Source organism: Thermobia domestica, chromosome 9 (assembly GCF_964235325.1).
Source record: "Thermobia domestica chromosome 9, izTheDome1.hap1.1, whole genome shotgun sequence".
NCBI lineage: Eukaryota > Metazoa > Arthropoda > Insecta > Zygentoma > Lepismatidae > Thermobia > Thermobia domestica.
In genome coordinates, this window is record NC_137462.1 from 144689136 (window position 1) to 144716976 (window position 27841).

Below are 27841 nucleotides of genomic sequence, written 5' to 3' on the forward strand. Positions count from 1 at the left end.
TACGAGTAGTGTAGCTGCAAAACGATCTACTACGAGTAGTGTAGCTGCAAAAAGCTATTTAATGCATGTTTGATTGTTACCACTACTCTTTCAAAATGCCAGTTTTCTTGCCTGCTTATTGTTTCTACCTGTTTACTGAGAAGATGAACAGGAAAGTGTGAACGTCACAGAGCACCCAGTTGAAAATGGTTGTACTAAATAAACGTAAGTTAGTATATCAGTCCTTTCAGAGTCATAAACTAATCCACGAAAAGATCCAACACAAGTTGCGAACGATGATAGAACCTAGAAATAAATAATTGGGGGGGGGGGAACTATCCACAAATCACTATAGAATTGACCTTTAAATTTCATGTTTCAGAATTGTATGATATCTCCGAAAAAGATCTATTAATTCAATGCCAGTTTGGAAAATTCTCGCCCTGTACCAAGCCTCGCCTTTCGTGGCCAAGTCGATACGCGTATTTTCTATGTGAATAGTGAAATAATTTTTACCAGTATACAAGTATAGAAGGCCTACCATTTACCCCCAAATACCTTTTTCAATTTACGCTCAAATAAAATAAGTAATCTACCGTTAAATCTAACATTAATATTTTGTGAACAACTTTCTTGAAACTATTTTCGACAATCAGCCTTTAATATCCATTCTTAGCTCTTTTAAACACACATTGTATTGAAAACAAAATAAATAAAATCATTTACCATTGCAATGTTTTACTATTTTGCCATGACAGAATATAAAACTGTTAGTACCTCCTAGTACAAAATAAAAGTGTATGAAAAGTTATCGAAATTTGTTGAAAATGATAGATAGTTAAAAAAAAAAAAAAAAAAAAAGGGATCGTGTCTTATTATTTATTTTAGTTTAGGGGATAGTAAGAGCAGTGCAAACACTTAACAAACTCAGCTTACCTAAAAAAGTAAATTTCGAAGTAAAGAATATTTACAAAATTATAGTAACTTAAAATATTGTATGTGTTTGCTTTTAAAACAATTAGTTTCACTAGATTGATTTGTTTTCAGTTTTGTCCAAAATACTCGCGTGTGCAGTTGCACACGTCGCACATGCTTCAGGCCAGCCCTGGATCCTGGGAACAGTATTGGAAAGAAACACATTTTTTATTTCCAAGCTGGCAGCAATCTTGGACTTGAGCGCATGTTCTTAGCTTTTGCGCTGCTAGTGATCACCAATACAATTAGCTTTCTTTGTTTATTACTACTTGTCGCCTGGTCTCAACTAATTACAGAAGTTTTCGTCATTTTTAGTCTGAACCTGTGGCATGTGTCATCTTGGAGGCAAGGTAGTGCAGTGAGGAATAGGCAGTTGTGTGCGAGTAGATCTTGTATAGACACTAACCTGCCAACTGTAGCAGACTCAAACCGGGTATGGTTCAGAGCCCACGTAAATTAGTTAAGTAATGTCCTTGATAACCTTGTTACAGGAGGAAGGAAAACAATTGCTTGAGATATTCTGGTAATTGGGGGGGGGGGGTAATTACTCGTTTCTTCTGTTTTACCAACACTGTTTTATGAGCACTTGTATAGCATAAAAGGGAATTAATTTCAAAAGTACGTACTACCCTGTGAGGAATGTTTTTAGCTACCTTCCTCTAGGTCCCGTAATCTTCAAAGCTAAATTTCATTTCTCCAACTTTCTGTAGTTTATACTAACTCTTACAGGACACGGTGTTTTCGAACCGTGTTTATTCATTCTTTTATTACATTTGATGAAATAACAAATAACCTTCTGCCGATCACTTAGCATCACCCTGTATATTGGTTGGTACTGGAGTTGAAGACGGCGTTGTAAGTAAATGGTCATGCTTTAACCTTGCTTTACATGAAAAAGGAAAAAATCAACAGTATCTTGCGTCATCAAGTTTACTAAAGGATCTGCTCTACATAAACAATTGTAATTTTATGCAGTCAGTCCAGGATACTTGGTTTCGTGATTGACGAGTTAGGAAACTGTAAACAAAGAGCATGCTCAATAAACAAGAGAGAAATTCGTGGAAAGCATCCATACACAGGAAAAGAAGAAAATGTATCATAAAGGAAAGAACATCTTATTGTATATATATATATATATATATATATATATATATATATATATATATATATATATATATATAGGACACAATCTGGATAAAAGGTCATTCTAAGCACAAGTATTACAATAAATAACTGAATAAATTAAAATAAAACTGCATTAAAATAAATGCGAGAGATTTAAACTTCCAAAGTTATACACATACTAAGTATCGGATTCGGAAGTCTTATAGAACAGCTAAGTCCGTCCATCCGTCTGTATCAGAGCAAAAATGGTAAGAGATATCGAGAAGTGGTTTTTGAAATCGATTCGGCATTCGTAGAATAGGTTTGATCTCACCTCCAAATCCTCAATTCAAGCCAGAAATGGTAAAAATTAACGATTTCCGATTTGAACATTGATCGACTTCTAGCAAAAACGGTAACAGAAAGCGACAAGAAGTTTTTAGAATCAATTCAGCGTCTGAAGAAAGAAAAAAAAAGCTTCACCTTCCTCTCTACTAAAACCGGAAGTAGTTGAAAGTTACTGCTAAAAATTTACTATTACTTCCGTTTTCAATAGTGATCTCCGACCAACGAAAACGGTAAGAGATAGCGAAAAGCTGTTTTCTGGAATCGCTTCAGCGGGCCAACAATAGGTTTCATATCCTCCGTTAACCCTCTATTCAAAGCAGAAGTTGTAGAAAGTAACCATTTCCGGTTTCAACGTTAATCAACGTATAGCGAAATCTGTAAGATGTAACGAGAACCGTTAGTTTGGAATTGATTCACCGTTCCAAGAATATGTTTCCTTCTTTCTATCAACTTTCTACTCAAACCGGAAATTGTAGAAATTAGCAATTTCCAGTTTCAACGTTGATCAGCATACAGTAAAAATGGTCATAAACAGTGAATAGTAATTTTCTGGAATCAATTAAGTGTTCCAAGAATATGTTCCATCACTACTTTATTCTTTCTGATAAAATCAGAAATGGTGGAAATTCACCACTACTTCCGATTTGAATATTAATCTTCATATGGCAGAAACGGTAAGAGAGATCGTTTGATACAGCTTTAACGTCCCAAGAATAAGTTTCATTTCAGATCTTTCTTGTATTTGATCTTCTACGACCAGTTTCTGCATCGAGTTCGTATAGTTTGGTAGTCCACCTTAGTTTCACAAATATGAAACGAAGTTCGCGTATTTGATACAATATTCTTATATTAAATGCAGTTTGACATAAAGATAGGTAATTTACTTGAAAACTAAATGTGTACAATAGTTTTAATCTGCTGAATACCTCGCCATTTTGGTTGCTTAGACCATTAACTGATTTATACAAAGAAGAATCCGATTTTCTTTTTTCTTTGTAATGACTAATGAACGAAGGCATTGATATTTTTTTATTAGTTTCTTTTTTACATCTGTTTAAATGGTCTGTTCTTTGTGAAAATTAAATCCTGTATAATTTTAATGTTGCACAAGCAGACGATGGTACACATTGATTTTTAAGGAGTTAAGATTTAAGAAAACTCCTTTATATATATAATATTTCTCGATCGGATTTAAAGCCCATTGGACCGACTACTTCCAATCGAGACCCGGATTTAAGGGAGCCTCTCGACTTATCAAATAGGTACAAGAATACGTAACTCGTACAATTTTCTTGACAATTGCAGTGATTGTGGTAATCAGGAGAAAGGATTTTTCTTTTAAGTTGAGATCATCAATTCAGTAATACATTAAAGAATCTTGGCAACTTTGTCCATTGAATCTGAAATTAGAAGAAGTTTGGACTTAGACAAAATTCTATATAGTATAAAATACTTTGCAAAGAAGAAAGCCGAAAAATTAATTTCTCATAATAAAATAAAAATAAATATTAATTTATGGTTTATGAGCATTAAGTGATATTTTACAAGTTCAATAAATATAATTTATTTCTAATAGTGCACTTAAATTTTCATTTTTTATAAAAAAAATATAAATAATTTCATAATCACTAAAAAAACAATTTCTATTTAGACTATGTTCTTTTCAGTGTGTATTTGCTTTCCATTCCTACCACAGATACATAAAATGTATGGTCAACTTTATATCTGTGTATGTATGATGGTGTTTGTTTGTTTGTTTGTTTGTGTGCGCGCACAAGTTGAATGGGAACCTGGGGCCTCACAACATTTTTTTTCCCAATTGGGCCCCGTTCCTCATAAGTCCAACCCTATTACTCTGCCCGTGTATTCGACCGTCTATCCGGGAAACTTAATATCTTAAGAACTACTTGCTGGTTCACTATCAATTTTGACCAGGATGTAGAAGGTCCGAATTCGTTGATACAGGTTATGTATTCAATCCGGAAGTAGTCAAAATCAACCATTTCCGGTTTTTACGTTGATTAGTATAGAGCAAACACAGTAATAGATAGATAGATAGATAGAGAGAGAGAGAGAGAGTGTGTTTCCTCAAATCGATTAAAGGTCAGAACAATCAATTTCATCTTCATCCTTAACTCTCTATTAAAACCGGAAGTGGTAGAACTCTACTAGTACTTCCGGTTTCAATATTAATTGAGAAAATATCGCACCCTATAAACCAAACTCTCACGTGGTGTACACATGATATTGTTACTTGTTTATTATGCATCTTCGTAGTAATTATTGTCGAAGACATTGTCTCTTTAAGTCTAGCCTTGAGACGATTCGTTTTCTCAAAACCTTCAATAATTAAAAATGAATTATGCAACCTTGCGAGAATTACACGAGAGCAGACTCTCGCAAAAACGCTTTTCTTCGGAGTAATTACAAATCACACTATCATACAGAACTCGTATGAATCAACTCATTTCACACATTATCGTCAGTTACTCCTTTTAATAAATGAATATTATTTTACTTTAAGCAGTAATAAACTTTGCTAGAGACAGTAAAGAGGATCACACGAACCTGACATGTGTGGGATATGAATAGCCATCTTTACTGGTGAAGATGTATACGGATTGATTCCATTAACCAATTCAACCGAGGTAATAGCTCTAACTATCTTTGGGGGGAAAAGAAAGAAAAAAGAAAAAGGAAGAAAATATAGCTTCCACTTAAGAGTCTTCATCCCGGCGAAATTAAAATACCGCTAATTATGTGATATCTTCAAATAGATAAAAGATAATCGAAATGTGGAACAAGAGCGCCCTAGACAATATTATTTTACATAAGAAACCGTTATCACGACTCACTTATCTGCTTTCGATTTCGAGCCATTTTGAAAATCGGCATTTATTTTCGCGTTTCTAAACAGCTGAAAACGGAAAGCCACTAGGTGACTTGTGATAATGGTACCTCACGCAAAATAATATTGTCTAGGGTGTTCTTGTTCCGTGTTCTGAGATAATCGCTACCTATCTATTGCAAGAAGCAGAATTTAAAAATTTGCTTTCGTTCAAGAGTTACTGTGCGATATAACATAACATATACGAACATTACAATCTGCCTTGTATAAAAATTAGGGATGGACAATTCCGGAATGTTTACTTTCCGGAATCCGGAAAGCAAAATCGGAAAAATTTCGATTTCGAAAAAAAATCAGATTTTTTTCGAAAATCCGGAAAGTAAAATTTCCGATTCCAGAAAATATTTTTTCCAGAATCCAGATTCCGGAAAAATTTTGGCCATTCCTAATAATAATCCATTAAAATGATTCTAATAAATGTATAAACTTGTGCAGAATTGGAAAAGAAATACAATTGTAATATCAGACCATTCAATTGATAGAAAGAAGTTTATTCCCCACATAAATCAAAGAAGTTTAGAAACTTACTAGTAGCGGGTTTGAATTTGGAACATCTTTCTTTTTCTTTTCTTTTTTAAAGTGTTAAAATACTATTCTCTTTCCAGCCTTAGAAAAAAGTAGATGTAAACAAACCCACCTGACTACCAGTCGGTCGATGACCAGTGATTGGTTGTTCTCACTGCACTAGTATCCTACCGCAATATAATCCCCAGTAAAATAATAATTTCGAATAAAGATATCTGAATTTATCCTGCATTTTGTGATAAGAAACGCAAGATATATAATATTTAACAACAGATGTAGCTTTATTTAAACCATACCTGTACTTGGACATACAGTATTTACTGCGCATGCGTATGTGTTCGCGCGAAGACCCCGCTCATTTGAAATTGTAGAATACAGTTTCATGGCGACGATAAGTGACAATAATCCATCTTCGTCTCGTGTTATAAAAGACAAAAGAGGACAACAGTAACAGAGGCAATCTCGTTTATATAACGATTTAAGAAAATATATATTTTCAGCATAGCAGTAGTTAGTGCGTTAATTATTTACCAACCAACTGTAGCCTTACACTTTGAAAATTATCCGACGACGGAAAGCTAGCAGACGATCTTGCTGTTCACGTCTCTCGCTGCCGAAGCACGTATGAGCCGCGGAGTAATACATTTCGCTTTGTTTATGTCTACTTTGTTCTAAGGCTGGAAAGACTTTAGGCGATTCTATTGGTTCACAGACTAAAGGACAAAATTGTATGACTTTTGAATGTCTTTGTGCATCTACGATTTAACCTTGACTGTGGTCTTAAAAGAATTAAATAAGAAAGACTGTCTGACAGACTTAAAAAAAAAAAAAAAAAAAAAAACTTTTAAAGATGTCGGGTTTTCCAGCATGGCAGAGAATAGTAGTGTCCCTGTACAGTAAGTGTTGTTCCATTGTCTATTTCACGTTTTAAGTACCCTCAACACATACGTTGAAAACTTCCCCCCCTTTTACATCAAGGTCTCAAACTGATGAAGTGGATTTACATCAATGTCAACACAGGAATCTGGGCGAAGGGCGACAAGGAGGATGTTTTAAATTATTTTGTATGTGAATGGGGAGGGGAACGACAATGAGAGAAGCTGCAGGAAAACCTTTTATATGGGCCATTATTGCTAATTTCCTCTACGAAAACGTGTTGCACTTGCTTCCTGCGTGTGTGGGGGAAGGGGGAAGAAAAATGCGATATTCCATGACGAAAATATGCTACGTCACAGCTTACACAAAAGGAATTTACTTACGTACTAGTTTCTTCACGGTTCCCAGAGCATCTCAAATTATATGGCTTGCAGGCAAAAGTCGATCGTGAGTGTAGTTCAACACCTGTTATTCAATACGTTATCGTCATACCTATGAACGTGACGGTCAAGGACGAGAGTGCTTGTTGAAGAAGGAAAGTGCATTCTTCCCATCTTCTTTTTTTTATTTTTTATTTCGTTTTTGTTTTTTATATGTATTCTCATACCAAGGTCTTTCTAAACAACCAAATCATTAAAATCGGTCCCATGTTATTAGGGTTTTACACGAGACAACACACGATGCAAATGAGTTACAGCTGTCTCGTCTCGAAAAGATATCGTGAATGTGGATGTATCATTCCAGGAAGTAGACCCATTTCTGTTAGAAGAGTTCTTGTCTCGTATAGTATCGTGTCACTAAAATTCTCGTAAGGATAATTTTCATCCCTGGAAGTGGTTCGCCTCACGGGTATACAGGGAATACCCACAGGGAGCAAAATAGGGACACGACCCAGCAAAATGGAGTTCACTTGTTATGGGTTTCTTAAACTTGTTTTTAATATCTGAAAATCCCTCCCCTGGAAAATAAATCATGCCCCCCTGGCTACATCACTACTTTTACATACACTGTACATTACCAGTTCTGATATATTGATTTGTTAAAAGAATTTTTAATTATTTTTAATGCCCCCCCCCAAAAAAAAAGGTGATAGGCGCGGCGCCACATCTGGATAGATGTTATGTTTTGTATTGTATTGTTAGAAAAAAAATATTTTGTTTCCGTAGGAAAGAGACACAGTAGGCATTGAATACTGAAGACAGCAGCAAGCTTCATAAAAATTGGACAAAATAATATTACCGTTCGTTTATGAACTGTTTGTGTATCACTAGTGCCAGGTGTTAAAGTTTCATCAAAACCACCAGGAGCAGAGTTTGTTGGGGTTCTTCAAAGCAAATCATAAGTCATTTAACCTATACTTATTCTTAGAATAATTGAGTCAGAGGTGGATCTAGAAGGTAAAAACTAGGGGGGGGGACAACAGAACCCAGACTATGATAGGTATATCGTGACTTTACTATAAACTTCCAAAAAAAATATAAATAGTAGCTTCAATTATTTTTGTCATTCAAAAACCGGTGGTCTTAGCCCCCCCTTCCCCCCCGGACTCGGGTTAGATCCGCCTCTGGATTGAGTAGTTTTTACAGAATTTTCCGCGTACGATAAAGTTCTATAAGGAAAGAAGCAAACATTTACAACTAAAATAAAATGCAGATACGGTTTAATAAACAATATAAGCATGTAATTCACAGTGTGTCTGTAGCGTATCTGTCACGTATATTTTACATCTACTCTTACGAAAAATATATTTGTTGTAGTAAATGACATTATTTATTTTATTACCTAATCTTCTTAGAGTCCCTGATGTGAAACATCTATACTCTTCAAAGTTTTATTTATTTATTTATTTTTCTGTTTCGGAAGATGCGCACATGACGTGCATACATATTGTATGTATAAGCTCATAAGCTATTGTGGACATAGTTTATAGAAGCTTACGTAATGGTGGATTATACAATAAGCATACACTGTTTGTATACATTCTCGTTGTAAAAACAAAAAGAAAAAAGAACATTTCTCCAAAGGATTTCATGTCGTTTGCAAATTTGTTCATTCATTTGTTCTTTTTCTTCCTCTTTTTTTTTCATTTTTTTCCCCTGAAAGTACCATTATAAATATATTCGTTACGCGAATGTGACAGCAGTCCTTTTTGCATGAGGTATCTTGGTTGTAAGTTTGTCAGCACAAGTGCTCTAAGTCAACAAGGTTTTAGTCAACGATTTTCATTTAATTTTCGTAACTTGCGCTGTTTTTTTTCTTTATATATATATATATATATATATATATATATATATATATAAAATATTTATTTACTCTTTCAGACTTGAACCCTTTCAACTACCACTTTTGGGATTTCTAAAAGAGTTAGGAAGAAAGAAAGGCTGGGCGGGGGAGAGTTGATTTTTTTTCTACAGGGGAGAGAAGAAAAAATGAAGTGTGGAGAAGATCTTCATTACTGTGTATTTACTTAAAATAATGAGCTGCCATATATACTGGTGCGTTAATTTTAGTGTTGGTTCGTACGAGTTTGTTGGTTCTATTTGGTTATTGTTCGTTGTGTGTCAACAAAAGCTCTGACACGCTTGAATTTTTTAATACCTTGGGAAATAGGGGAAAATACAAATAAACCGAAGTTTTAATGAATAGATAAATGTAAATTTTATCCTTTTTAGTAAGTCAGTTCATGTAGTTCAATAAAGTGTTTATATAGGTGATACGTATAATCCCATATTTCAAGTAAATGACTTCTCAAAGAGAGAGTTCAGACTGTGGTCTGGTTCATTGGATCGCGATCATTGATGCAAACTAGGAGAAACAAACTTCAGAATACATTACTAGTCAGATCTTTTTTCAAGAATCAGTATCATAATGTGAAAAAAAAAAAAAAAGAGTTGCTTCAAAATAAGTATCTGTTCTAGCTCTAGTTAAAGAGTTCGAAACTTTTAGCACAAGGAATAAGAATGTTTCAGAGTACCATCTAGCATTCCTTTGCAGGAAATTTACCTGACCAGGGATAAGAGAACTAACTGATAAACCAGAAAGAATGTTTCTTTGCAACAATTATGTTAAGCAAAATAGTTAATGATGGATTTTATATGCATATTTCGTGGATTCTATATGCATTTATATGGATTTTATCGAACCAAGGACCCCATGCACCAGAGGTAAGTGCTCTACTACTAAGCCACCGCGACCCTTACAAAAATAAGAGTATAGAGCCTTCTTGCTATGGAGAACACGAGCATATCATCCACTTCTATGGGGAGAGGAAAGTATTTTTTTTTTAACTCACTACGTGCAAAATTTGATACATAGATAATTCTCGATACACAGTAATAAACAACACATTCGTGAAATTTGAAAATTATTTAACAGTAGCATCATTTCAGGTTTTTTTTTAGGGAGGGGGCATAAGACTCTTCACTGACATAAGTAGTTTCACGTTGTTTATTGTACGTATATTACTATACTATTGATTAAAATTTATATATGTTAAACTCAGAGGGGGCATTTTTCCACCTGCCCTCCTAACTAACGCTCCTGTTGCATTTTTCCCCCGGATTTCACATAAGAGAGCTTATAGGAATTTAATGGGGAAAAATCGAAAACTTGAAGAAAGCAGTACGCATGAGTTATCATCCTATTCCTAAATACCGGTATATTCAATATACTATAACTCATTTTGTAGAAAATACTTGTTTTGCCGTTATCGGCAACAAATAATGTGGTCTTACTGGTTAGTTTAAAATACTCCACTTTGTATCACAGATTTCTAAAAAATGTTGGTTGTCAAGTAATATGTACTGTAATGCAAATTTTCTGTTGAACTAGCGAAGAATTCGCTAACCTGCTGCTATTAAGCATCTGATGGTATCTAATGAAGTAGTTTATCTGTTTGGTCACGTCACTTCAAGCTTTTACGTGGCTGAATGGTTCACATTTTCATCTCTGGTTTGGGGGAATTCCTTCAGTTCAAGTTAATATACACAGTTAGAATTCTACGTTCGTCTAATAATATCAGGTGCTGAAATGGGGCATTAAATGCTAAGCTACCAACTAACTTAAACTTTTTTCTTTTTTAGTTTGAGCTTCTTTCTGTCTTTTGAACTTCCATAAATATTACGAAGTAGTAGCATAGAGTATGCATGCAGTCTGTGTATACAGGGTGTTTCAAAACAACACCGACAACGTTTGGGAGGTGATTCCTGACACCAAGATAAGGCAAAAAGTATAAACCAACCTGGGTGCACAAATGCTTCCTTTCGGAGTTATAGGCTGCCGAAAACATGAAAAAATGAACTTTAAAGGCCCATAGCTCCAAAACTATGGAACTAGCCGTCGTCGGGTCAAAACTTTACTTAGGAACTAATATGTGCCCTATCCAAAAATCCATGTTCCAAAATCCTAAGGTACTCACGCGATAATTCTTATAGCGGGAGCTTGGCTATTCGGCATATAACTAGAAGTACTCACCAACTATCTCTATACAAATTGTTGCGGAAGTACCTTAGGATTCTGAAACATGGATATTTGGATAGCCCACATATTAGTTCCTAAGTGAATTCTTGACCCGACTACGGTAGCTCCCATAGTTCTTTAACTATGGACCTTTAAAGATTTTTTTTTTTTTTAATGTTTTCGGCAGCGTATAACTTCGGAAGGAAACATTTGTGCACCCAGGTTGGTCTATATTTTTTGTCTTAACTTGATGTCAGGAATCACCTCCCAAACGTTGTCGGTGTTGTTTTGAAGCATCCTGTATATAGTCCTAATTATAATTCAAGAACAGTCTATTAATAACGTTAATATATAAACATCAAAACATTTAGTAGTTACGGGTTGTATAAGCATCTAGGCGAAAATATTTCGATGTATGTATTTTCTTAGTTGTTGTAAACGCAAGACACCTTATTTCGTCAATAACTCTAATTCTCAATAGTTTACAGTCAGACTAATAGTTGTCGCTAGCTGTGCTGCTTCCAACCTGCACTAAGAGATTGCGCTAGCGTGCAGATTAAGGCTTGAGGTGAACAACTAGTAATCTATAAAATGTAAACATTAAGAGAATAATCAAATCATCTACGTAGAAATCATGAGTATTAAAGGTACATCGACTTAATAATAATAATAATAATAATAATAATAATAATAAAGTTCGTCTATAAATATAATGGTCAGTTTCTATTTTATCTATCATAAATCTTGGTGAGTAAAATAAAAGGCAAAGTGTAGTCATAGCTCTTTAATTGATGGATTAGTCAAATGTTCGTGTCGTGTGCCAGGAAACTACAGAATCGTTGGAATTCTAAAGAGTGGCTTCAAAATAATGCAATTTTCAAGTACACTACGTTCAAACCAGAATCTTACTGTCAAAAGAATAGTACTCTACTCTGATTGGCTACAGTCCGTTTCGGGAAGAGTTCAAATCACGAATTTGAAAAAAAAAAAAAACTAATGGGAAAAGTTCTCTCAACAAGGCGTATTCATAAGTGACTACAAGAACATTGCTTCCTCTTTAACTTGTGCGGAAAAGATTACTACAAGAACAAGAACAGATATATCAGTTTCGGCAGAAATTACATTGGTTTCAGTAAAATCCAGAACTGTTTTGGAGAAAACTAAAAATAGGTTTTTGAATAACACCGAAACTGGTTTCGATGAAAAACAAAACTTTTTTTTTTTTTTTTTTTTTTGTAGAAAACTGAAACTGGTTTCAGTGTAAACCTGAACCAGTTTGGAAGAATTTCTAGAAAACAGTTTCCGGTTTTTATAAAAACATGTTTTGCCCATCCGCCATCCCTAATTTTTAACCTTTGAACGAAATGTGTTTAAACTACTGTACTGCTTTCAGAACTCCGTTGCTTGTTGGGATTAGAAATAATGACTGTTGGCAGTGTCTCTGTTGGAATAAAACGTGAACTGTAACACTGGACTTTATTTACATTTACTACCGACAGCAGCGATACCATGCGGATGAGCTGTAAAGCTTCAGCAGCCAGAGTAGTTTTCGACGAATGCTTAGCTGATTTTACGGCGTATATTCATAAAATATCTGGACTAGATTCAGAAAAAAATAGTTATTGCAGATATATGTACCATGGGTTAAAATTCTTCCAATATATACTTATTTTTGCGTCAATACATCGCGGCCAACTTTTTCGTTACGCTTGGTATACCCCTTGAAACTCTCCAACGGGAATCTCCTTCAGACACTGTGTTGAAGCTGCTTACATTCTTTCCACGTCCTATAATGGTATCCTTTCAGGCTGCATTTCATCTTAGTAAAGAGAAAAAAGTCTGAAGGAGCCAGGTCTGGACTGTAGGGTAGCTGGGGCAGCAGGTTCGTATCCACGTGGGGCACGAGGAGGCCGGTCCCCTAAATTTTTACTACTACCTAAAATTTTCACGGTAGGCTTGCATATCAACTACAATGGTTGGATCGGGTCGCCCTAACTTCTACCGGGCGTCTCTACATTTTTGGGCTGACTACGGGCGTGTGGGGTAACGTTGCCACGTTGTGTTTCGCCATAAACTCCATTACTCGTAGTGACGTGTTTGACTTGGCGCATTGTTGTGGTGAAGAATCCAGATATCGGCGATATCTCTTCGGAAGCGACGTTCCTTTTAACCTTACAGTTTCACACTAAACTTGATAACATACTTCTGTTCAATCCTGTGGGCAAGGGCGCCCATCAGGGGGGAAAGGTGGGGCGATCGCCCCCTCCCCCTAAGAAAAAATCGTACTTGGGAATATCGAAAGCCCAATAGAATTTTTACATTAGTTATAGCAAAATTTGAAACTATATTTGAAACCTGGCTTATATTTGCCCCCCCTTGGAAACCACAACATCGGCGCCCTTGCCTGTGGGCGTCTTGATTTCTCACGACACACAAAATAAATGTTCATTCTGGGCGCGATCCACACTCTGCTAGGTCTCAGTCAACTGAGGCGGATTGTGCTGTATACCTGACATTTCCCATCAATGTCCTGCCCATGGAAACCGTCTTCGACTCCTTACTCTTGGCTAGAAACAATCATTTCTGATATTTATTGGACAAATTTTGTATAGCAGATTGTCGTATCCCATGTTAAAACTTCATTTCCCTCTTTATCCATTCGTTTCAAAGTTAATGCATTTTTGGAAAATCCCACCACCATCTTTCCACATCTCTATGAAACAGACAAAATATTGATTTTTTTTTTTTTTTTAATGTTTCGTACATTGTCATGAATCATCTCTCAATATCAGGATTCGAAGTATCCTAGAAATCCACGAAATCATTACTAAAAGAAATTAGATTTATAAATCTCAAAGCAATACCTTTTGATATAAGACGACCATTGTTTTATTAATGATTCACGTTCAGCATAGTCACGGATTCAAAGAAAAATACTTGCACAAAAATGTTTTCGCTTCATAAAAAAAAAAAAAAAAAAAAAAAAAAAGTGAGAATCGGACGACAGGATAATGTGGTTTTCATCCGCTATTCTTGTTCGGGATGCAACTGGAATAAACTCTGTCCTCGGAGGCTTTTATTGGATTCTGCTACTCTGTGGCTTTTCGATCCTTCAAAGCATTTGCATGGCAAATCTCTTCATTTGCATCTACAAACCTTCTGCACGCAGATCCTCCTTTTACTTTTTTTTCCTTCATTCTAAAATTTCTCTGCGTCCGCTCTTAGGATGTAAAAAGACCATCTATTGGCTTTTGTGTACTAATTTAAATACTAATCCTTTAAGGTAATTCTTCAGTTGTATCCTGCCCCCCCCCCCCCCCCAAAAAAAGACTACTTTCTGAATATAGGGTAGAATATAATGATTATAAGATGGTACAACAAGATTTTGCATGTGTACAAGAAGATATTTATTGACATTGATTACAAAATTTAAAACAAATAGCATTCTCAGAGAGTACACCACGTCAAGAGTTTTGGTTAGGTTTTAACCAAGCGGAGGCTTAAATATAAAATTTTTACCTCAAAAATGAAGTATGCTCTAAGATGAACGAATACTTGAAAATAGAAAATATTTAAACTTTTGGATATGTCAGGTAGGCCTAGAAAGTAATTTAGTTTCATTGTAGCGTTGTATTTTACGGACAGATTAGTGTATTTTGTATTCTGAGCATTATACCAACCTGCTATTCTCAACAGCAGTGTGGGTAGCCTATCAAGCAAGGATGATTTGATATCCATAATTACTCCCATATGGAATAAATGGGGAACTGATTTTTGATTGGCCAGACCTTCGGATTACCTTTATCGACGTATTCGATTCCTAACTTTTGATCCTCTGTATCTTGATCAAAATTGATGGTGATTCGTCAAGTAGGTCTTGAGATTTTTTTGGCTCCCGGACAGACAAAGTAAATAAGAAATTTTTAGTAAACCAAACTTCTTAAAAATGACTATACATTTTGAATATAGGCTAGATTTAAATGAATATAAGCTAAATGACTATTCTTTTTGAATATAGGCTTGATTAAAATGGATATAAGATAAATTTCTACTTTTTTTTTTTTTTTGAATATGAGTTAGATTAAAATGAATATAAGCTAGATGACTATACTTTTTGAATATAGCCTAGATTAAAATGGATATACGGTAAATGACTATACTTCTTAAATTTAAGCTAGATTAAAATTAATATAAGTTAAATGACTATACTTTTATGAATATAGGCTTGATTAAAATGAATATAAGATAAATTCCTACATTTTTTGAATATAGGCTAGATTAAAATGAGTATGTGGTAAATGACTACACTTTTATGAATATAGGCTAGATTAAAATGGATATTAGCTAAATTCCTACATTTTTTGAATATGGGTTAGATTAAAATAGCCTAAATATAAGCTAGATTACTATACTTTTGAATATAGGCTAGATTAAAATGGATATAAGCTAAATGGCTATACTTTTTGAATATAGGCTACATTAAAAAAGGGTGTAAGCTAGAACAATAAGATTTCTCATGTGTACTCGTACGGCAGTATATTTATTGATATTAATTACACATTAAAAAAAACTCGATTTTTACTGACAGTGATGTAGTTTCTTTGCTAAGAAAAATCAAGAAAATATTTTGTCGAAACACAATCTCGTTTTATCAGGATTCGAACTAACCTCCTCTCGTACCTTGCTGTCTGTGTGCGTGGACACGGGTTGGATTCTCAGCTGGATTAAGTCGACGATAAAACAAGCAAACTTGATTGTAACGGTTCCAGGAGCGTCATTTCAGATTTTGCTTGGGGGGGGGGCAAGACCCATTGATATAAGTAAAATTTCGCGTTTTTAACTGATTTAGTACTATTCTATTAATAAAATCTATATAAATCTCCAACTCAGAGGGGGCATTTGCCCCTCCATGTCCCCTTAAATGACGCCTCTGAACGGTTCGTTTCTTATTTACAGCAGTAGATCCTGTCTCATATAGCCTTGACGGCGTAGAAAAGGAATATTAGAACTTCGATCAATCAATCAATTGTAAACTCAATCAATCAACTTTCAGAATCACGGAGTTCTACACTAACATGTAAGTTCTGTATGCTTCCTGCCACCTTTTTTTTTTATGTTAATGGTTAATTTATAGACAATAAACAATATCAAAACTTTAGAAAGTAACCCTGGTAGTAGTTACAACATGCTATGAAATGAACGGTTTCAAAGTCTTTTTCTTATGGGTTGAGTATGTGGAGTTTGATATCATAATTGTCATCCTTTGTAATTTCCCACTAAATGGAAGACCTTGGAAATAATTACAGTACATTTAATAGCGTTGTGTAAGGGTTAAATGGCCTACTATCCAAAATTTTCATTATGTTTATTGTTGTTAATTGAAAAAAAAAGAGAGAGAGAGAGAGAGAAAACTAATTTAACTAGTGACGGCCATAGTGAAGACATGAGGGGTAAGGAGAAGGGTAATGCAATTCTGTAGTAAAGGGATTTGGGCAGAGCGTTTATTTGATTGACATTTAATTGGACTAGAAGAATTTTGCTGACGTAATATTATTATTGTCTCACTACAAGGTCACATCAGCATAAGAATGTGAGAATATTTTGGTAGGTCCTAGAGAGGTTTGAGTTCTAAACCTTTCAATAGCGTCAGAATTAACATGATTGATAAGGACTCAAGATTATACTCAAATTATTTACCTATACAAGACTTGAAAAGTTGCATAAGTGCATTTGCAATATCTATTTCATTAACGTCCTCCATAAGTTAGAGTACTGCTATCAGAATGTTTTTTTTTCTTTCTTTTCTTTTTAACGTTAAGACCAAAATAATTTTGGATTCACAAGAATACTGGACTCTCAATCATTTGTGTATCTATCATAAGCGCTGGGGATTTCTCGTTTGGCTACAGCTCTAATTTCTTCATTATTTAAATGATAGTTAATATCCCCGAACCCGTGTCTCCATTTTCCTCGATGATGATCTTTGCTCTTCATTAATTTTATTATTTTTAGGTGTGAACCAAACATGATATTTCTGATTAATTTCCTTAACGTGGTACACACTTGTCAAAAAGGTCACTCATTAAATTATAGAAAGCACCAGCATCAATTACCGGGTTAAATTAATAATAATAATAATAATAATAATAATAATAATAATAATAATAATAATAAAGTAACATGTTCCGTTAGTCAGTCACTTTTTACTATTACTTTAAAGCGCTCTCTGATATCGGTCATTTTCTATCATTTTTATATTTCTCCCTCTCCTTCTTCCCCATGTTGCGTGGCTGAATTTGGATTTAAACGGCACCGGAAGTGTCACTGCTTATCACAGCGACTCCGAAAACTATGCATTCGGCACTAATATCGATCATTTTCGATGATTTTATATATCTTCCTCTCCCCAATGTTGCGGGTCACGGCATCGGAAGTGTCACTGTTCATCTCAGCGCCCCGAAAACCATGGATTCGACACTAATATTGGTCATTTTCGATCATTTTTATATATCTTCTCCCTCCATCTCCCCAAGTTGCGAGCTGAATTTGGATTTAAACGGTATCGGAAGTGTCACTCTACACTTCAGCGACCCCAAAAACTATGGATTCGACTCTAATATTGGTCATTTTCAGGGGTCGAAAAAGAACCGGTCCTGACCCGCTTTTGAACCGGTTCAGGCACCAAGAACCTATGCTAAAGATAGAAACCTGTCCGAAGCATTTTCACAAGAACCGGTTCATTTTCCATCCCTGCTCATTTTTGATCATTTTTATGTATCCACCCCTCCCCATTCCCCAAGTTGTGGGGCTAAATTTGGATAAACATGATCGGAAGTTTCACTGTTCAACTCAATGACCCTGAAATCTATGGATTCGACACTGATATTGATAATTTTTATGTCTCCCCCTCACCAAGCTGCGGGGCTAAATTTTGAGTTAAACAGTATGGAAAGCGTCTCTGTTCTTTTCAGCAACCCTGAAAACTATAGATTCGAGCTAATATCGGTCATTTTTGATGATTTTTGAATATCTACCCTCCCCTTCCCCTAAGTTGCACCGTCAAAGTGATATGATAAAAACCATGCCAGGTCTGAACCTCATCTATGTTGAAAATTCGATCGAGATCGGTCAGGTGGTTGAGTCACAAACATATCACTTTCAATTTTATAATAAAGATTAAGAGCGTCAACAGTAGAACTATTAGCCACCTTTTCCCAGCTGGCGGATTTCATTTCCTATTAGAATTAACTTTGTGGAAATTATAATTCTGATTTATTGTGTGCACTTTTGGTAGTTACTGTAGCGAAAATGAAGAAGCAAGAAGCGAAGCAAAAAGAAGCAAACCAGGGTGATAGATCTCTTCAGATAGTAATGATTGGCGTTCATGCGTTACTTCGATAATTTATATGTGCAAGAACTAGATCTATGTTCTGCGTAGGTCATTTTTAATATTATTTAGAGCTTTTAAGTTATATAAATTTATAAAATGGTTTAATTCCTGACAAGTACTTGTAGAATTAGGAAAATCAAAATCAACTCCGGTTCCAAAAATTACACGAATAATCAACATAATTTTGATATACTGAATTGTTAGATGCAGGTGGAAAATATAGGCTATAGTAGACCCCACAAATAGAGAAGAAACATTATTTACATTACTTTTTACAAGAATAAATCCAATGTATCTGGTGGAGTAAGAGGTTGAACTTTGAAGTCTTTGATTATTCCTAACAAAACACCAGCACTTTTATTTATTTATTTATTTATTTTTTAGCCGTACGAAATCAAATTTCTATCCTACCTAATAACTGTGCATCTACCTAGTTCATTTTCAACTGCACACACACGATCGACAATTTTAACACCATGATCTTTCGAAGCTACTTCTGTACTATTAGAAGAGCGAAAGGAGCTTAACGTTTTCTTGATCCCTGAAATGTTTGTTTTAGAGAATTTGGAGCACCTGGATCTAACTCTATCCCTTCAATTAACCAGCAATGTCACGATTATTGTACTGTACACATAGTGTTTTTGCATCCCTTGACATATTCAACCAATCATTTCTTACACTCTTCATAGCTACATGGCAGAACAGCCCAATTCTAGCTCTTTACACGCACAGCTCGAATCCGCACATCTCTAAATTCATATTCTGTATAATATGTTTTTTAATCATCATCATTTCTCTTTCCTTCTGTCCATTATCAATTTTTTTAATAGAAGTTTTCTTTTAGCATGTTGCACGAGGAACTGTTTACTCCTAAAGGAGATAATTGATTGACTTCCTTATACCACCAACCACGTGTTCGGAAGAAGTCTGTTTTATGTCCGACGTACGAGAGCTTTGTCCAGAACTGACTTTTAAACCTTCTCTGACATTGTAAAGACGCTCTTTTAGCAGCACGTTAAAGAACGAAATAAATATAAACGAAAGAAATGAATAGTGTGGTACGAATTCAAAGATTTCCTTTTATCTTAACAGTTTGTGCAGTACCATTCCTCGATCTCACTAAGCGTAAAGGTTATTAACTTTAGACGCTCCACGTACACTTAATGCATATACATGCACTCGCCTACGAAAATAAACTAGTGGCGAAACGAAAACTAGTGTCACCTTTGGTGGTAAAGATTCCCATTCGATTTTCGGTGGGAGCAGTAGCGTAGATAGTTTAGGGGATACGAGGATAAATGCAGTAGCGACTCTTGAGGGAAATCAAACTTTTATCGCTACAAATTGAGGGGAAAACGTACCAATATAGTAATCCTTGTATCCATTACCTAAATACAGTAGATAAGTTTTCTTGCCTTAATTTGTATTGTTAAAATTTCAAATTTTACCAATATAACTTCCCTCACGAGCCACCATTGGGTACGCCTATATCCCTTCGTTAGCTCAGTTACTCAGAAGATTCAAGGTTGTTAATAAAACTCCAACTGACCAAAGCAGTATATAGATTTTAAGATTATATATCTGTGTTACAATTTCGGCTATGTAATATAGCCATCCTCATTACACCCAACCATGTGTTCAGAAGAAGTCTGTTTTATGTCCGATGTACGAGAGCTTTGTCCAAATTGACTTTTAAACTTGTCTGAGGAAGGCTATGTTACATAGCTGAAACTGTAACACAGGAGTTTTATTAGCAATATTCAGAAGAGCTCCATTGTAACTAAATTGTGAGCATTATGCCCAGGGGCGTCATTGAAGGAGGGCAGGAGGGGGCAGTTGCCTTCCCCAAGAGTTTGAGGAATACATATGCTTTAATAGATTGTCTAGTAATATACTAGTACAAAACGTGAGATTCTTATGTTAGTGATGCTCTTGCCCCTCCCAAGCGAAGTCTGAAATGACGCCCCTGATTATGCCCATTTTGCTGCAGAAGACCCGAATTCAATCCCCGGTGGGAGCTAATATGGTCGAGATTGTACTTACTCTGTAATTACACGTTTAACCTCGGTGTTGAAAAAAAAACAGTCAATTATTCAGAACTTACGTAGTAGAGTTTAGTTTGTAAGTGGAACTTATCTTACAATCTTGTATAGTGGCTGAAGTTCAGAAAGAAGGAAACTAAAGAAGTACTAGAGTTGTTCTCATGAAAGAGAGAGATATTAATTCAGAAATATATTTCAAGGATACAGAGCGGGGGGGGATTAAGTTCTAAAAAAAAAAAATAGTGTAAATTTGCAAGAGAGAAAATTTCAAATTTTGAAACACAACATTATGTAGATGGAGCTAATACCTCTTAAATCTTCAATAGCTTATCACATATTCCATCGTTCCACTTCTCGACTTGCATGTTTGAATTTAATGCTGATGATGTAACCTAATTTCCGCAATCTTTGGACTTTGTACCGTTCATTTATCTTTTATCTTCATATTTCGTTAAATGAAATGCCTTGAGATTCGGAAATGCATTTACTATGTGTATGTACAGTCTTGTTTAAAAAAACTAACCACCTATGGTTATTTTAAGCCAATGGTTCCCAATCTTTTTTTAACTTATCATGGCACACACTACTGAACGCCGAAGACATGGACAGACTTGTTTGATATATTATCAGAATATCAGTGGGAGCCCGTCACTAAATCCAGCATGACACGAGCGGCACAAAATAAAGTGGCAATTTCTTTGAGGCTTCCAAAGATTTAATTCTTTGATGGACTGCATAACTACATGGATATTGCAATGTCCTGCTGGGCTAGGTTGCACAATTTATGCAGGAATTCGGGTGTTTTTATTTGACACATAACCGTGGCTATAAAACATGTCTGTATACCTTGTTAATATCATTCCAAAGCTTATGTTCTGCACGTTGTAGTACATTATAGGAAATACCTCTGTGCTTTCGTCTATTTTCAAGCCTGAGACAACGGACAATTTTCGCACCGGGTTCAATTCCCGGCGGGAACTCATGTGGTTCGGGTTCCACGTTAATCAGTAGGTCCATATCTCATATAGCCTCGCTGCTGTAAAGGGACGTTAAACTCAAAATCAACTCAACTCGGTCGCAGACGAAGCCAAACAGCTCGAAACATTAATGAATGCGCAGGGTAAATTAACATTGTGTATCAATGGATCAGAGATGGATAAAAATGAAATCTCCGAGTTTAACGTCCCACGATTGTGCCTGTTAGACTAAGGAAGGCGATGGTTAAAGCAAGTGAATGATGATGGGAGAAATGGTGGAATGAGAAAAAGAGAGAAAACGGAGTACCCTGAAAAACCCACAAGCACGATGTTGTCCACCACAAACTTACTTAGCCGGAAATCGACCCAGGAACCCCACACACCAGAGAAAAATGCTGTACCACTGAGCCACGGTGCCCTCCGGAGCTGAGATGGAATTGATCAGTGGGTCATGGATCAACACTTCCTGGCCCACTGTGATTTACCACCTACCGTGATCCACTCTGACTCACCAATTCACCATGATCCACACTAACCCACCATTCATCATGATCCACTGTGTTTCGTTTGTTACTGAAAAATCCCAGACCGAAAACGGTAAGATATATCGAGATTTTTTTTTTTTTTTTTTTTTTTTTGCAATGTATTCAGCATCCCAAGAATAGGTTCCGTCCTCTCCGTTAACCCTCTATTCAAAACGGAAGTGGTTCAAATTAACCATTTCCTGCTTCAACGAGAACGGTAACAGATAGCAAGAAGCTGTTCTTTGCCAACGATTCAACGTTTTGAAGACAGCATAACATTACTATCCAGAATACTCTAGGAAAACCGAAAGTGACTCAAATTTACTATTACTTCCGGTTTGAATACTGATTTCCATATATCGAAAACCGTACCACTAAAAGATATCAAGAAGCGGCTGTTTCCAATCGATTCAGAATCTCAGAAATAGATTTCATCTCCTCCGCTGAACCTCTATTCAAACTAAAAGTGGTTGAAGTTAGCCATTTTTGGTTCCAATGTTTATCGCTACAGAACAAAAGCGATAACTTTTTTTTTTTTTTTTTTTTTTTTTTTTTTTTGCAAGCATTCAGCTTTTTAAGAATAAGGTACATCTTTTCCATTAATCCTCTATTCAAACCAGAAGCTGTTCAGATTAGTCATTTCCGGTTTCAACGTTTATCACCATAGAATGGAAACGGTAACATAACGAGAAGTGTTTTCTTGCAAACGTTCAGTGTCTCAAGACAACATAACTTGGCTACCAACAACATTCTACCAAAACTGAAAGTGGTACCAATTTACTATTCAGTTTTCAATACTAATTTCCATAAAGAAAGAAAAAAAAATCGGATTTTTTTTTTTTTTTTTGTAATTGAGTCAGCTTCCCAATAATTGTTTCCGTCTCATCCATTAACTCTCTATTCAGACCGAAAGTACGTAGTTTAAATTAACCATTTTCGGTTTCAACATTATCACTCTAAAACAAAAACGTAATAGCGACCAATGGTTTTCTGCAATCAATTCGGGATCTGAACAGAACATATCATCAGAATCCGCAACACTTTAGCAAACCAGGAGTGGTTAAAAATTTACTATTACTTCCGATTTCAATCATGATTTCTATAGAACCAAAACAGTAAGAGATATCAATGTGCGGTTTCTTGCAATTGGTTCAGCTTGTCAGGAATAGGCTCCACTTTTTCTGTTAACCTCTATTCAGTGGTAGCGATTGGACGTTAAAAGTGAGAAAGCCGTACATGATCTCAATATTTGTATATCAATGTGAGTGTTGTTTCTAACACTTTGTTTGACGAAACGTTGTATAACTAATAGGATACTATCTTTTTTTTTCAGTTAAAATACCGTATATCGTATTTCATATTTTATTAAGTAAATTAACAAGAGCAACACAAGTAGGTACTAGCCCTTTGTACCCTTAAATAACGAAAGTTTAAGAAGAGATTTGATTCCTTGCTTATGAACATCTTAAAATTCTGTCTGGAAAATTGTGTAATCATATTATTTAATAATAAATCTACAAAACAAATAAATAGAATGGATAATATTAATCATAGTAATGAACATTGGGTCTTACTTTCTAGAAGTTACATTGAAACTGGGGCAGACACGTAGCCAGGATTGCGTGAAGGGGGGGGGGTGTCCGTGACATGAAATACTATGGTTATCACACCAGGGGCTCGATCATTCTAAACAATTTTACTGGAACATATATTGGTTCGTTTAGCCAGATTTCGTAACGCGGAGGGGGGGGGGGGGCGTGACATGAAATTCTGAAGGCCCACGAGCTCAATCAATCTAAACTACTTTACTATCAACATATATTGGTTTGTGGGGATATGTTGGTAAGTATTTTAATAAACTGTGAATAAATCTCGAGTAAAATTTTAAAAAAAAATATTGAAAAAGATTATACAATATTTGCATCCTTCCTCTATTGAAATATAACAATTTTCCTTTCATTATGACCTCAACTATTATAAAAAGTACATATTCACTATTATAAAAAGTACATACTCAATAATGTCTTGTAAAATATTTTGCAATATCTGCGTTCCTTTTTCTGTTGAATCAAATGTTAACAGAACTTTCTTTCCACATATATTCTTGTTTTTATTATTCCATCAACTACTGTCTGTTTCAAATGACAGGTTAAAAGGAGCAGTAGAAAATTGTTTTTGAAATAACATGTTTGATATTGCAAGGATGCGATGACGAAAAATTATGATAAAAAATGTCCACGCTGTTACACAACAGCACTATGCTTTCGGAAGCTTGAAATCTCCCTGACTAGTAGCAGAAATTCTGAGAATTCCGCAACTTTTCTAGAAATTTCAAATTCCCTTACTCTTCTAGGATATATCGCTCACCTCGCAACCATGTATTGCAAGTAATACAAATTTCCCCATAAGAAAGAGTAACCAAAAGCTTCCTGTAGTGTATTTTCAACGCTGATCCTTCTTTTTCTCATTTCATTTTGTTTCATCCTTCCGTATTTTTTTCATTTCTGGTCTCGAAGGGGGGTCCGGCCCCTCGGACCCACCCTGCTTGGCTACATGCCTGAACTGGGGATTAATGAACAACTTATATTTTTAATTTTACATATGCTATTAAATGTATGTTATTACTCTTAGAAAATGGAAGACATTAAATACTACAAGCATAAGCTACAACATTTAAAGAAATACGCAATTACAATGTTAATTGCTTTGAATTACAATTAAAACGCAATTCATGTAGCTTTCTTAACTCCACGGGAAGACAAATAATCAATACGTATTCACGGCAAATATTATATGGTACCATTTTTTCTATGAACCAGTAATACATACAAAAACTTTACATTTCCAAATGAAACTAGATATATTAAGAGGTCACTTCAAAAACGTGGGAGCAATTGCCCCCCCCCTAATCGTCACCCCTGCCTCTATTCAAACCAGAACTGGTGAAAATTAACAATTTCCGGTTTCAACTTTTATCGTCATAGAAGGAAAGTGTTAATAGATAGCGACAAACGATATTCTGTAATAGATTCAGAGTCTCAAGAGAACATATTGCAAGGATCCCCACATCACAACAGACGCACGTGTCAGCTCATCATGTGCTAATTATTACAAACAACCTAGCAGACAACAGGCCGACACGGAAGACACCGAAGAACACCGAAAGCAGACGGACCTCACGGAAGGACCCGAGGAGGACAAATAAAAGGAGGACCACCGAGGGACCCATCATCAGTCGACTAACGGATCACCTAACCTTTACCTTCCTATGTCGCTGTGGACTAGGAGAACCTCTTCCTTACCCTATGTTGCACTGGGCTAGGGATCCATCTTAAACTTATAATCCAAGTCTAACCTACAACCTGCCAATCTGTTCTGGAAACTGCCATGAGTGGAAGGGGCACCCGGCAAAACATTTAGTATTCCTTCACTTGGTCATTGAGGAAGAGACATTGAATTAGACACACTTGTATTTATTATATTTTGTAATAAAACTTGGTGAAGGGGAAAAGACACCCGGTCTATCATTTGACTCTACCAAAACATTACAATATTATCACAACCCGGAACTCTACGGTCGGTAGTTATCCTTGGTATCGTTGTGCCCTCCTTTCTCCAGTTGCGAGTTTATTCCATCCAACATATTACCAATTTGGCGGAAGAGGAATTCACGGTCCGAATATATCACAATTATCCAGCGATCAAAGGTCGAAACTTGCTGCATTCAAGCATACAGTATTTCAATTGTCGGTCACATACGACAGTGGAAGAAACTATATTTTATCAGCGAAGAGGAAACACTAATAAAGAATATTTGAAAGATTTTCAGCATTTTGGCTTAAGAAACTTGTTGATGTAAGCTCAAAATGAACTTAAGTTACGGAACTCCCTTCTCAAGGTCGTCAATAATTAACTTTTCACAAAGTAGTGTTCTAGTTCAATTCCTTTTCAAGATGAAAATGAGTCTTTTTTTTTTTTTTTTTTTTAATGAAAATTTTTACATTAGGTAAAATCTTTAGGGAAACGGAAGTTTTCTAATCATGTCGCTATGACATATCTACTAAGCACTTCATATGGGCGTATATTGGGTCGATTGGATTCCTCCATGGCTAGCAGTAAGAAGGAGACATCCACTATACACGCACACTAGAAGTACCCAAATCTTTGAACTTGAGAAGAGATAAGAGTTTTCAGTAAGTATCTTGAAAAAAATACAAAACAAAAAAATGATAACCTATACTTAACAATCACTTCGTACAGTGTGAATTGTGAAGATACGCTGAAATGTCACAGAGAGTTCATGTGGTTCGGGAAGCACGTGGAGCTGTGATCCACGTGTTAGGCCCTGATGCAAAAAGAAACAAACTCGAATACAACCAACTTACCAGATGTGCTTACAAGAGAGAATAGTAACGCAAAATGCACAATTGAAATATTAGGGGAAAGGGGATAAAGAGAAAAATATAACTGGTACCAGGGGCGGTTCTTAAGGGGAAGTCACATCGGTAAAAAGTTATTATCGCTACAAGATAAGGTAGTGAAGATTCACAAATCAGTATACAACAATTAGTACGTGAGGTAAGCTTTCTATTCTTAACTTGTATAACGATAAAAATTTAAAATTTTATCGATCCGACTTCTCTCAAAATCCGCCACTGGCTGAAACATTTGAGGAAGTTAAACTTTTAAAGAGTGAACTTCTTCATTTACAGAATAAAGCCACGTTTCAATCAAAGCTATAATCTGGAAGGCGTATTGGTGGTGGGAACCACTAAATATGTTTAAAAGTAATGTTTGTTCTTTGAAGAAAACATGTCAATAGCAGAAATTAGAGGTAGAGGCGTCAGCGTCATGGATATCGACATTTTTATTTGGATGGATGGATTTTTGGTATATCGACATTTTGACATTTCTGATGTTCCGATATATCAATCGAGTTCTGATATTTTCTCGGTATTTATTGTCAATATCCAAAATCCGGCTGTCACATTGACCTAGGTGGAAGTTGTCAACAAATAACATTGACTGTTTCATACTGAACGCAGCTAAAACTTTACATATCCAACCAAGTCCATACCAACTTTCCATTCTCTTGCTATGAGAGGGTTCAAAGATCCTGTAAAACTTAATCTGTACATGAAGTTTGTGAAAAGAATAATTTTGTAGATGAAATACGGCAATACCTGAGTTTGGAGTGTCAAGCTGTAGCAAGAGAAAATGAAGAATACAAATAAACATACATGCCAATATATTCGTTATTTGTGTGTGTGCTGAGGTATACTTCGATACATCGATCGATTGATCGAAATTTTAAAGTATTGATATCAAAAACTATTACTGATCGATATATTTTACATTTTATATTTTTCGATGTTTTTAATATTACGATATTCCGATATATTCGGAAATCGAATTTAGATATTTTGCTATATTTTGGCATTCGATATTCGATACTCGAAATTTGTCGATATTCGGTCTGTATAAAATCGTGTATGAAACAAATTGTTCCTTAATTTCCTAACAGTAATATACTTGATATTGTGTTTTAAACTGTATCTTGCGTAAACATGGAGTAATAGCAAACAAGCGCATCAGGGATAATGAATGATTTATTAAGCAAGGAGATTAATGACACTATCTGTCATGGCAACTTTTATAGTGAAAACTCCATAATCGCTTAACTTTTTTTAAAAAATTTAACTTAATATCCCTGCGGATGATAGAAAATACAACGC

The 27841-nt window shown here is 35.4% G+C and overlaps 1 protein-coding gene across 2 annotated transcripts in view; it reads left to right on the plus strand.

Annotated features, from left to right (window-relative positions):
- LOC145695085 (arylalkylamine N-acetyltransferase 1-like) overlaps positions 1 to 27841 on the plus strand; it is a 252867-nt gene that overhangs the window by 112140 nt on the left and 112886 nt on the right. The window lies entirely within an intron of this gene.